At 43.9% G+C, this 12380-nt stretch overlaps 1 protein-coding gene across 9 annotated transcripts in view; it reads left to right on the plus strand.

The window, feature by feature from the left end:
- Nucleotides 1-12380, plus strand: part of SVIL (supervillin) — a 241506-nt gene that overhangs the window by 55958 nt on the left and 173168 nt on the right. For all 9 annotated transcript variants that reach the window (XM_081228434.1, XM_081228436.1, XM_081228438.1 and 6 more), the window contains exon 3: nt 8799-8900. The gene's annotated coding sequence lies outside the window, so the exon portion shown is untranslated. The remainder of the gene's footprint in view (nt 1-8798; nt 8901-12380) is intronic.

Genomic DNA, 12380 nt, shown 5'->3' on the forward strand with positions numbered 1-12380 from the left:
ATACGTATAACTGAATCACTTTGCTGTACACCTGAAGGTAACACAACTTTGTAAGTTAACCGTACTTCAGTTTAAAAATCAATCAGTCTGGGCTTCCCTGGTGGTGCAGTGGTTGAGAGTCCACCTGCCAATGCAGGGGACGCGGGTTCGTGCCCCGGTCCGGGAAGATCCCACATGCCGCGGAGCGGCTGGGCCGTGAGCCATGGCCGCTGAGCCTGTGCGTCCAGAGCCTGTGCTCCGCAGCGGGAGAGGCCGCAACAGTGAGAGGCCCACGTACCGCAAAAAAAACCGCCCAAAACAAAAAAAATCAGTCAATTTAAACAAATGAAAAGGATTCCATTAAGAATGAGCAGCAGAGTTCACGGCATTACCAGGCGTGACCATCAGTGGCTGATCATCCCCAGAGGTGTGTACGTACCCTCAGTATGATGACTCAGCTCAAGTTAAGTGGCCTCAGTGGTCTGGTCTCACTTGCTTATTTCTTTTACTTTTGGAAGCTCGGGGAGGGTGTGGTCTCTGAGCAGTGCTGTCCCCCCCATCAGGATGTCTCTGTGTCCTCCACGTGAAGGGCTGAGTCCACCAGTTTGCTCACTAGGTCAGGGTTGGAAGTTTGGGCACAAGATATTCAGTCATTTCTCTCTCACTTCCTAATTTCTGTGTTGGCACCTCCATACAAAAATGGTTTCTTCTAGCCCTTTTAGCAACTTCTTCCTGATGTTGCTTCATCGGGCCACCTCTCCAAGGAACAGACCTGACTTGGCTTTCCCCTTTGGGACCTGTGCTTTCGGGATGTCCAGTAAGTTGCCTCTGTGTTTTTGGGGGCCACCACCTGAGGGCTAGAGCAGGTGGTCCCAGGGACCAGTGGGCGAGCATGCAGCCAGCAAGTGGGCCCGGCAGGCCTGCCCACGGGGGCCGCCGCCTTGACACAGCCCTGCTTCTCTCCTGCCCTTCAGAGTTACCACAGAGGCTGGAGGAATTCACAGGCAGTCCTCGCTTTACTGCATTTCACAGATACTGTGTTTGCTTTTTACAAACTGAAGGTTTGTAGCAACCCTGCATTGAGCAAGTCTGTGGACGCCTTTTTCCAACAGCATTTGCTCAGTTCCTGTCTCTGTGTCACATTTGGTAATTCTTGCAGTATTTCACACTTCGTCATTATTACTCTGTTATGGTGATCTGTGATCAGCAGTCTTAGATGTCACTACTACGACTGGCTGAAGGCTCAGATGATGGTTAACATGTTTTAGCAAGAAAATATTTTTTAATTAAGGTATGCGCACTTTTTCAACGTAATGCTATTGCACGCTTAACAGACTACAGTGTAGTGTAAGCATAACTTTTATGTGCACCGGGAAACCAGAAGCCTCGTGTGGCTCACTTTATCACAATATTCACTTTATTGCTGTGGCCTGCGTGTTCTGAGCATCATCTGCAGGCTGAATCATGACTCATAAGGGTACGACTTTAAATGTCCGTAGTGCTGTGACTTACAAGATATAAACCCGTGAGATGCATCGCTGAATTCATAGCAGCCTTTTGACATTGTCTTACTAAACACACAACTGCTGGCGTGCTACGAATAAGAGGCAGTGTGGCGTTGAAAGGGGGCTCCTCATACTTGAAGCTCTTGAGACCCACATCTGTAACAGGCACCCAGAGATGAGAGAGAGGAGGGGAGGGTGGCCTGGAGTCCACCAGGACCCATCACCTCCTTAGCTGCCATGACGGTTGATGGGCACATATGCTTGATGGTGAACCCCGGCGCTTAGTATATATTTTTCTTATCAAATACAGTTTGCACATCAGTAGGTTCTTAACTTTGTGTTTGTCGTTCATTTAGGAAAGAAAGAGCAAGGCCTAGCCTCGTCATCTCATTTTCATGAAAACATGCACGTATAAAGCCAACAAAGGGTGATAAAAGATATTTGCCCTCGCCAGTTGCTGAATTTCAAGGGTCGATGGAGTCCAAAGAGGGGTCATGATCGTGGTGGTTGCTTTGAGCCCACCTCAGTCCACTGGGGAGACCCCATGTGTCTCCAGCAGGAGGAACAGCGTGTGCTGGATCCCGTGAGCCTGGGAAGGGTCTTAGTTCTGTTTTTGCTGTGGCGGCTGCACATCTAGGGTGCCTCCTGGGGCTGCCTGGGAAAATGTGCTCTTGTGGGGATTTTTAGTTTTGTTCAGATTTAAGGGCATTTGGAGATAGTCAGACCCTTTGAGGCACGCTGTGAAATGTTGAAATGTCGCGTTCTGTGTTTCAACTTGGCACATGGTATGTTGTGTCGTTATAATTACAAATATATGTGTGTATGTGATGTATGTGTGTATATATACATGTATACCTAGATACATATGTGTGTGTATGTGTGCGTGTATATATATTTATATCATTCATAAATATAAAGGTGGCCCTTACTATCTGTCTTACTATAGGTCTTAGATCAGGCTGTGGTAACAGTACCGTAGACTGAGTGGCTTAAGCCTCAAACATTTATTTCTCATGATTCTGGAGGCTGGGAAGTCCAAGGGCAAGTAGCTGGCAGATTCAGTTCCTGGTTAGGGCTCCCTTCCTGGTTTGCAGACAGCCGCCTTCTTTCTGTGTCCTCCCTTGGAGGAGAGCAGAGAGCAGAAGCAAGCTCTATGTCTCTTCTGTAAGGGCACTAATCCCATCGTGAGGGTCCCAGCTTCCTAACCTAATCACCTCCCAAAGGCCCCACCTCCAAATACCATCACAATGGGGATTAGGATTTCAACAGATTAATTTTGAGAGACACATAGCTCTATATTTGGATGCTATAAACAATATGAAATCATATCCCCAAGCACATATATCTGTCAAACAGCAAGCTGAGTTTTCCTTCACGGTTTGTTTGCTACTTGTTTATTTATTTTGTGGTTGCTCTTAGGCAAGTAGTAGGAGACACCAAAGAATTTGAAAAAAAAAAGTGTATGAGAGAACTTAAAATTGAGAATTCAGCCCATTAACTTAATTATTCTACTTGCAATTTTGGATGACACGTACATCCTTTGAATTGTGGAGCGGAACACCTCCCAGGGTTTTACAGGAGCATATCTGAAAATGCATGAGGACCTGCCATGGCCTTTTAAGAACGGTGCTGTAATGGGACACGTGGGAAGCCCACCTGGTGGCAGCATAAAGCCCATAAAGTGGGAAGCGTGTCCCCATAGGAAGGTGTCCCCAAGGACAGAGGGGAGGTGGTGTTTCTGGATGTCACCAGGGAGGATTGTGTGCCTATTTTAGCTCCCTCTCCTTCATGTGTCCCCACGTCAGTTGCTATTTTGACTGTGGGCATCTTCCTGCAGCTGGTGGCGTACTGATTGCCAGACGCCCTCCCAGGGGAGTGAGCTGCCCTGTGCCCACTGGTTCCTGTTGGTCTCTCTGCATTTCCTTGAGCAATGGACTCGGAGCTGTGAAATACTACAAAGATACAAGATCAGAGACCTGCTTATAACAATGCACAGTCCATTTTAGAGAAAAAAAATACATAAGTTCTCTTCGTTAAGAGAAGTGGAGGACAAAAAGTTGGCATGGTCAGATTGTACCTCGAAATGCATTTAACGTACCCTTATTTAGTGAAAATGACCAACATTTACTTAGTAAAAGAATCCAGTATTTAGGAAAATACTCAATGTTCTATGGATGTTATCCTAATGTGTAAAAATAGTACAAGAGTAATGGTTCAGGATCACAAAATCTCTGATAAATTACTTGACAAATAAAATGGGCCATTGTTAGTACTCTTAAAATGGTCTATTATTTATTCTTTATCCAAGCTTCCTGTACCCACCCCCAATTCCATATTAAAACGAAGCCTAGGCAGCCTCAGTGTGTCACTGCCAGCGGTCGGTCCTGCGCTCTTTCTAGAGGCGGCCGGGGGCCCAGGATCTTTGTGGGGGGGGGGCCTCTCCCTCAGCATCTTTGCTGCCTCACCTCCTATGGCACCTACGCCATTTCTCGTCTGCCTCTAGCCTTGGCTTCTGCTCATGCCAGTCCGGTCACTCGCTAATGGTTCTTCCATCAGCTTGCGTGGTCCTGGAACTGATGCTAACAGAGTGTCACCTCGGCTTGGGCACCAGTATTGTAAGTGCCTATCTGGGGGCCGATGGAACTGGGCTGTCCCCACACTGTCGCAGACCCACGCAGATGTGCGTAGGTTTTCGTAGTGCCGGTCAGTGGACACCTTCTAATAGGCATGTGATTTTTCTGATTTGGAGACCTTTATTTTTTTAAAATGTCCAAATAATTAAAATGATTACTATTTTAAAATTGTTATTATTATATTATTGCTGTGACTAAACCAGCCCACGATGGTTGAGTATGAACGACAGTTGTCGTTTTAACCAGGTGTTTAGCATGAATTGAGGAGGCAGGGAGGCCGTCAGGGAAACTCCCGGAACCCGGAGGCCCTTGGGCTGAGTCCTGGGAGGTGTCTTGAGGTTTGTTGGGGGAGCGCGGAGGAAGTGCCTGTGGCTCTAGGAAAATATCTTCAGGAACCTCCTTTCTTGCTCTAGGCATCCAGGGAGAGAAAGACGAGAGAAAGTAGCCAGAGAAAAAGTTGGGTCTGGGGAGACCTCATCCCTAGAGTCGGTAAGGGGGGGACTCTCGGAGGCCTGGTGAGGGGACGAGACTCTGGTCAATACTGTGAACCCAGGGGCACCTGACACTGTGGTAGTTAGGTGCCCTTGGTCCTCCGTGTCCATGGGTTCTGCATCCCTGGATTCAACCAACTGCAGATCAAAGATATTGGGGGGAAAAAATTCCAGAAAGTTCCAAAAAACGGAACTTGAATTTGCTGAATACCGGCAACTGTTTACTTTTTATTAGGTATTATAAGTCATCTAGAAATGAGTTAAAGTATACGGGAGGACGCACATAGATTATATGCAAATACTATATCACGTTTTTCTGCTTTCTAACTTTAATTTTAAAAATTTTTAATTAAAGTATAGTTGATTTACAATGTATTAATTTCTGCTGTACAGCAAAGTCATCCAGTTATACATATATATACGTACACATTCTTTTTTTCATATTCTTTTCCATGATGGTTTATCACAGGATACTGAATATAGTTCCCTGTGCTGTACAGTAGGACCTTATTGTTTATCCATCCTATAGATACTAGCTTGCATCTGCTCATCCCAACCTCCCAGTCCATGCCTCCCCCAACCCCCTCCCCCTTGGCAACCACCAGTCTGTTCTCTATGTCTGTGAGTCTGTTTCTATTTCATAGATAAGTTCATTTGTGTCATATTTTAGATTCCCCATGTAAGTGATATCATATGGTATTTGTCTTTCTCTTTCTGACTTCACTCAGTATGATCATCTCTAGGTCCATCCATGTTGCTGCAAATGGCATTATTTCATTCTTTTCTATGGCTGAGTTGTATTCCATTGTATATACGTACCACATCTATTACTACACCCCTTTCCATAAGGCATTTGAGCATCCATGGATTTTGATATCCAAGGGGGTCAGAACCAACCCCCTTCAGATACGAAGGGCCGACTGTAACGTGTGACTACAACTCACCGAAATGTCCCTTCCCTGTGTACACCTCCACTGCACCTCCTGTCAGACCTGTCTTCTGAAACGTTAAGATAAAAGCCTGTCTTTCTCTGCCGTAATTTCCCTTCCAAATGCAGTGGGTCTAGAGTTAATGACAGAGTCCTGCCAGAGTTTTTGCGTAGAGATAATCATCTGAAAGTCCAGTGACAGTTTATTTTTGACCAGGAAGATATGCTTTCGAAGGATGGAGAGAGCCCTGGAGAGACCGGACAAGCCCGCAGGGTCTGACCCTGAGCTGGGCGTCTCTTCCTGCCGCACTGAAACCATAGTGATTCTTCCAGTGCCCCATTCTCCTCTGGAATTTTTTCCGCTTTTATACAGGTTTGACTAGTTTAATTAAACTTCAGCCTGTCACTTAGTTTGGACCCTTGCCTCGCTGTGGGCTTTGCTCTTTTGTTTTCTTCCCCCCAAGTTATCATGAGTGCACTGAAGCCGATATATTGTTTTCTTTTTCTGCCAATGCTATATTCTGAAGTTTTATTATCTAGTGACCAAGGTTTCCCTTTGTCTTTAGACAAAGCAGATTCCAAGAACGAAAGAGTTTCAGGTACGGGACTTTCAGACTCCTTCTTGGTCCATGGGCTCACGATCTCCACGGGAGGTTTTCTTCTTTCTCGCCCCCTGGTAGTAGAGCCCCAAGGGGATCCCTCTGTACATGCGAGATTGAGAACCCCAGCTCTAGAGGGTACCAGGGGCTGCATACCAAGGACAGAGGGGTGCTCTCCAAAGAGAAAGAGAGATGAGTATGTCCTCTCCTGCCCTTGTCTCGGCTTCTCTTGGTTTTCTTGGCCTTTTTTCTTCTTGAAATAAGTTCATTTTCCCTTCCTTTGCAGCCCGTGTGGAAAGAGGGTCTTCTTCCTAAAGCAGGCACTTCCTCCCCAGTTTGGTACCTGGAAGAGGCTCAGGAGAAGGACAGGCTAACATTGGTCTAGCCCAGTTCCCAGGGCTCCAGGGCTTTTTAATAATAAACAGATTTTGGGGGGAGGAAGGCAAATAAATTTTTTTGGCACAAAAAACAGTCTCCTTAAACCCAATAGTCGGTCTGTGTTAACCACAAGCGTCTTTGTGGCTTCAAGTCATGAGTTCGGGGCTGTCTGAAGTTCACCGAGCAGTGGTAACAATGTTTCTTTGCTTTGTGGGAACTTCAAATGGTCCACTGCCCTCCACCCTCTCCTCCCCACAGGCTCATTTCCTTGTAAATTGCCTCTGCCTGGGCTTCTGGAGAGGAACCCCATTCTCTCTACAGGAGGTAAAAGAGGCTCTGAGAGCACACCTCCCATATGCTTCCACAACCTGGCTACTGACACCAGCTCTGACCTTCAGGATGCTGGCGCGTTGCTGGCTGCTGTCCAGTTCAGGGCCTCTTGTACTTGAGTGAACTCTTTCCTAAGATGATGTTTTCAAAAGGTGATACAAGCCAGTACTTCCTAGACATCAGGAAGAGAGAGGAAGAGGTGCCTCATTAGCCCCTAAAACCAAAGACTTCCCAAAGCCTAACCGCTAACCAACTAACCATTAACTCACTAACAGACCTAGGGCTTCCCTCTCTAGTCCGGGGTCTCAGGCTGGAGCCTTGCTCACGTATGGTGCCTCTCTCCCAGGCTGAGTCATTGCAGTGCCACACAGGCAGCTGGCCTTCTGAGGGTGAGGAATGAGTGTACTTCCAGGGAGGTCATGCTGTATGCAGATAAGTCACAGTTAGGAAGATCGCACAGGGAAGTGCACCCTGCCCTCTGTCCTACTCTGTTGTACTTCCAGCACGGGTGGTGTTTTCCCTCTTTTCCCCAGTCTTTGAGGGAAGTGAATGCTGAAGAGTTTCTCTGCCTGGAATTAAGGGCACAGACCAGGTTCTAGCCCAGCCCCTCATTCCTGACGCCCTAAACGGGTTACGCTGGTCTCAACTTCTTTACCCAGCCTCTCTCTTTTTCTAAGGACCTGGGCCTTTGTCACTTCCCTCTCGTTGTACACATCCAACTCCTCGATGAATTCCAACCTACCCTCCTCTGTCTTTTCGAGTCTTCCTTTGTTACAAGGCTTCTTTCCCAAAGCCCTTTGTTTGGGTCTGATGTAAATTTGTGTCATAGAAAGAACTCATATTTACTCAAGATAGCTCTGCTTTTAGACCAAATGTCAAATTTCATCACCAGAGAAAAATCAGAGCTTTGGAGAACGATCACATAGAAATGATTTTATTCACTGAGTTTGAGATGAAGGAAAAAATGTATTTGTTTGTTTGTTTTTGCTTTTATTTTTTTAAAATTCTATTTATTATTTTATTGGAGTATAGTTGATTTACAATGTTGTGTTAGTTTCAGGTGTACAGCAAAGTGATTCAGTTTATATATATAAACTGAATTTATATATATAAATATATATATAATTTATATAAATATATATAACACACACATATATCTATATTCTTTTTCAAATTCTTTTCCCTTATAGGTTATTACAACATATTGAGTGTAGTTCCCTGTGCTATACAGTAGGTCCATGTTGGTTATCTACTTTACATGTACTAGTGTGTATCTGTTAATCCCAAATTCCCAATTTATCCCTCTCCCTCTTTCCCCTTTGGTAACCATAAGTTTGCTTTCTATGTCTGTGAGTCTTCTGTTTTGTAAATAAGTCAATTTGTATCATTTTTTAGGATTACACATGTAAGTAAGTTATATCACATGATATTTGTCTTTGTCTGGTTTACTTCACTTAATATGATAATCTCTAGGTCCATCCATGTTGCTGCAAATGGCATTATTTCATTCTTGTTTATGGCTGAGTAGTATTCCATTGTATATATGTACCACATCTTCTTTATCCATTCATCTATTGGTGGACGTTTAGGTTACTTCCATGTCCTGGCTCTTGTAAATGGTGCTGCTGTGAACATTGGGGTGCATGTATCTTTTCGAATTAGAGTTTTCTCTGGATATGTGCCCAGGAGTGGGATCACTGGATCATATGATAACTCTATAAAAAATGTATTTTTAATTGAGTATTTTTTATAAGAGGTTTAAAAAGATATTCTAACCACTGCCTATAATTTGTAGTCACCTATGTAAGATGATTAATTGAAAGGGAAAAAGCTCTTTAGAAGCCAATGAATCACAGCCGTGTATCTTGCCTTGCTCATACATGTGTCTGTCTTATATAGTTTGCTGTTTCCTTTCTCAGATTGCTGAGTAGAAATTTTTCTTTCTCCTTTTGCAGGAAGAGTTGGAGTAGACGGGCTAGAAGACTGGGAGAGCTGAGACGGGGAGGGTTTTGAAGTCCTTCTCTACCAGAAGCCATGATTTAAACATCAGCATTACAGTAAGTAGTTAGAAAAAAATATAAGTGTTCTGTGGTTGACACATGATTGGTTTTGGCTGCAATTCTGAGACTAGGTTAAAGGACGTTGTGAAGGATGAGTTTGTTTACATCACTCTCAACAAACCAGAGGTCTGAGAAAATTAAAGGTTCCTCAGTGATAAGTTATGGGACCACCAACATCCAGAGGGGAGAGCCATCTGACAAGTTGGAAAAATCTTTCTGTCTCCTTAGTAGCCATGTGTTCCAATGTGTGAAAGAAAAGCAAAGCTTAATATACTGGGGTTTTCTTTTTGAACTGAGCTGTGGTCATGACAGAGCTTTCAGGGGCTCCAAGTTAGAGTTTTTAGAGGAGGGTAGAGCCAGGCACGGGAGGGAACAGAAACACCTTTCTAGGGACTGTGCTGTCTGCCTGGCCACTCTGGGGCAGGGTTTCTCGAAGTGTGTAGTGTGTTCCATGGAGCACACTTCTCTATAGACTGTTAATGCAGTGGAGACAGGGCTATGAAGATGGGTCTGTGCTCCAGTGAGTTTGAGAGACATTGAAGTTAACCTTCCTTCCTGAAGGGTCTCAGAAGTGGATGAGCCTCGTGACTCTCCATGGACGCGTGTAGTCGGCAGGGCTCACCAGAGTCGTGTGGAACTCTTCTTATAGGGCATCCAAAGTCCGGTGTTCATTTGTTCATTAAGTATTTATTAACACCTGCCACGCTCGTGTTAGATGCTAAAAGTACAGCGATAAAGAGATTGATGCTTGTGTCTAGATAGAAAATATGGTAAGAAGCAAGTGAGAACAATGATTGATAGGCACGACAGCCAGAGGTTTAAGACAATGGTCTCAGGAGTGATGGGCCCTGAGTTTGAATCCTGAGTCTGCCACTTATAAACTGCATGACTTTGAACAGACACTTAACCTCTCATTCAATTTCAACATCTGTGAAATTGTGTCAAGAGCATCTACCTAGTAAGGTTGTTGTGAGGATTAAAATGATGTATTCATGCTGGCAAATACTAAACCTTATGGAAATGTGAGCAAATCTGTACTTAGAACAACAATGACTGAGTGCGTTGAAGGCTGTGTGAGGGCTGACTCGGGAGGAGATAGTGGTGGATGGGAACTTTGAACAGGGTGGTCCAGCACTGCCCTGAAGTACAGACCTGGAAAGATGAGTGATACTGAGCTGTGGAGATGGTATAGGGAGAGCATACAGAGGGAAACACAATTGCATACGGGTATGTCTCATGCAGAGAAATTTGGAAATTTGTTATGCAAACAAATTTGGAATTTGAGAAATTCTAATACCTCTTTAAGATAAAAAAACAAAAAAACACTAGGGACTTCCCTGGTGGTCCAGTGGCTAAGACTCTGCGCTCCCAGTGCAGGGGGACTGGGTTCAATCCCTGGTCAGGGAACTAGATCACACATGCCACAACTCAAGATCCTGCATGCTGCAACTAAGACCCAGCACAGCCAGAATAAATAAATAAGTAAATAAACAAATGGAACAACAACAAACTAGTAATCGAAGGAAACGTCTTCAGCCTAAAAAGAGTGCCTATGAAAACCCCACAGCTGGGAGGTCTAGCCAGGGCAGTTAGTGAAGAACACGAAAGGCTTCTGGATTGGAAAGAACGAAGTGACACTATCTCTGTTTGCAGGTGACATGATCTTGGGTATGGAAAACCCTAAGGAATCCACTAAACTATTAGAACTAATAGACACATTCAGAAAGGTTGCAGGATACAAGATCAATATACAAAAATCAACTGTAATGCTGTACACTTAGAACAAACAATCTGAAATGAAATTAAGAAAATAATTCCCTTTACAATAGCATGAAAAAGAATGAAACACAAGCATACCTCGGAGATATTGCGGGTTTGGTTCCAGACCCCCGCAGTAAAGTGAGTATCACGATAAAGTGAGTCACACAAATATTCTGGGTTCCCGGTGCATATAAAAGTTATGTTTACACTGTCTGTAGTCTGTTAATTATGCAGTGGCATTAGGTCTAAAGGAACAATGTACATGCTTAATTAAAAAATGCTTTACTGCTAAAAAGTACCATCATCTGAGCCTTCAGCAAGTCATAATCTTTTTTCAATAGTAACATTAAAGATCACTGATCACAGATCACAGTAACAAATGGAACAATGAAAAAGTGTGAAATATTGTGAGAATTACCAAAACGTGACACAGAGACACAAAGTGAGCAAATGCTGTTGGAAAAATGGCGACAATAGACTTGCTCAATGTAGGGTTGCCAGCAAACCTTCAGTTCATATGAAAGGCAATATCTGCAAAGTGCAATACAGTGAAGCACAATAAAACAAGGTGTGCCTGTACTTAGGAATAAATGTAGTTAAAGAAGTATAAAGCATGCTCTTAAAACTGCAAAATGTTGAACAAAATTAAAGAACATGCCAAATAAATGGAAATACATCCCATGTTCATGAATCAGAAGACGTTATCGTTAAAATGGCAGTACTCCCTAAGTTGATCTGTAGATTCAGTGCAGAGTCTCTCTCAAAATCTCAGATGGATTCCTTGTAGAAATCGACAGACTGGCCCTAAAATTCATATAGAAATTTAAGGGACCCAGAATACCCAGAACAATCTTAAAAAAGAGCAGACTTGGAAGACTCACCCTTCCTGATTTCAAAACTTAATACAGTAATTAAGACAGTGGTTCTGGCATAAGGATAGACATAGATTTTTGGAATAGAACTGATAGAGCAGAAATAAACTCCTACATTTATGGTCATTGATTTTCGACAGATGTGCCCAGACAATTCACTGGCAAATAGTCTCTTCAACAAATGTTCTAGCACAACTGGATATCAACACACAAAAGAATGAAGTTGGACCCCACCTTGCACTATATACAAAAATTAACTCAGGATGGATCAAAGGCTTAAATATAAGAGCTAAAACTGTAACACTCTTAGAAGACAACGTGGGTGTTCATCTTCATGACCTTGGGTTATGCAGTGATTTTTCAAGGTATAACACCAAAAGTACAAGTGCAACAGAAAAGTAAATTGGACTTCAACAAAAATTTAAAAATTTTGCGTATTAAAAGACACTAATAAGAGAGGGAAAAGACAACCTACAGAATGAGAAAAAATATTTGCAGGGGCTTTCCTGGTGGTGCAGTGGTTGAGAGTCCACCTGCCGATGCAGGGGACACGGGTTCGTGCCCCGGTCCGGGAAGATCCCACATGCCGCGGAGCAGCTGGGCCCGTAATCCATGGCCGCTGAGCCTGTGCGTCCGGAGTCTGTGCTCCGCAACTGGAGAGGCCACAGCAGTGAGAGGCCCGCGTACCGCAAAAAAAAAAAAAAAAAAAAAAAGCAAATCATGTATTCTAGACTTGTATCTAGAATATATAAAACCTCTGACAACTCAATAATAAAAAGATAACCTTGGGCTTCCCTGGTGGCACAGTGGTTAAGAATCTGCCTGCCAGTGCAGGGGACACGGG

The sequence above is a fragment of the Mesoplodon bidens genome (assembly GCF_964165515.1).
Source record: "Mesoplodon bidens genome assembly, chromosome: 3".
Taxonomy (NCBI): Eukaryota; Metazoa; Chordata; class Mammalia; order Artiodactyla; family Ziphiidae; genus Mesoplodon; species Mesoplodon bidens.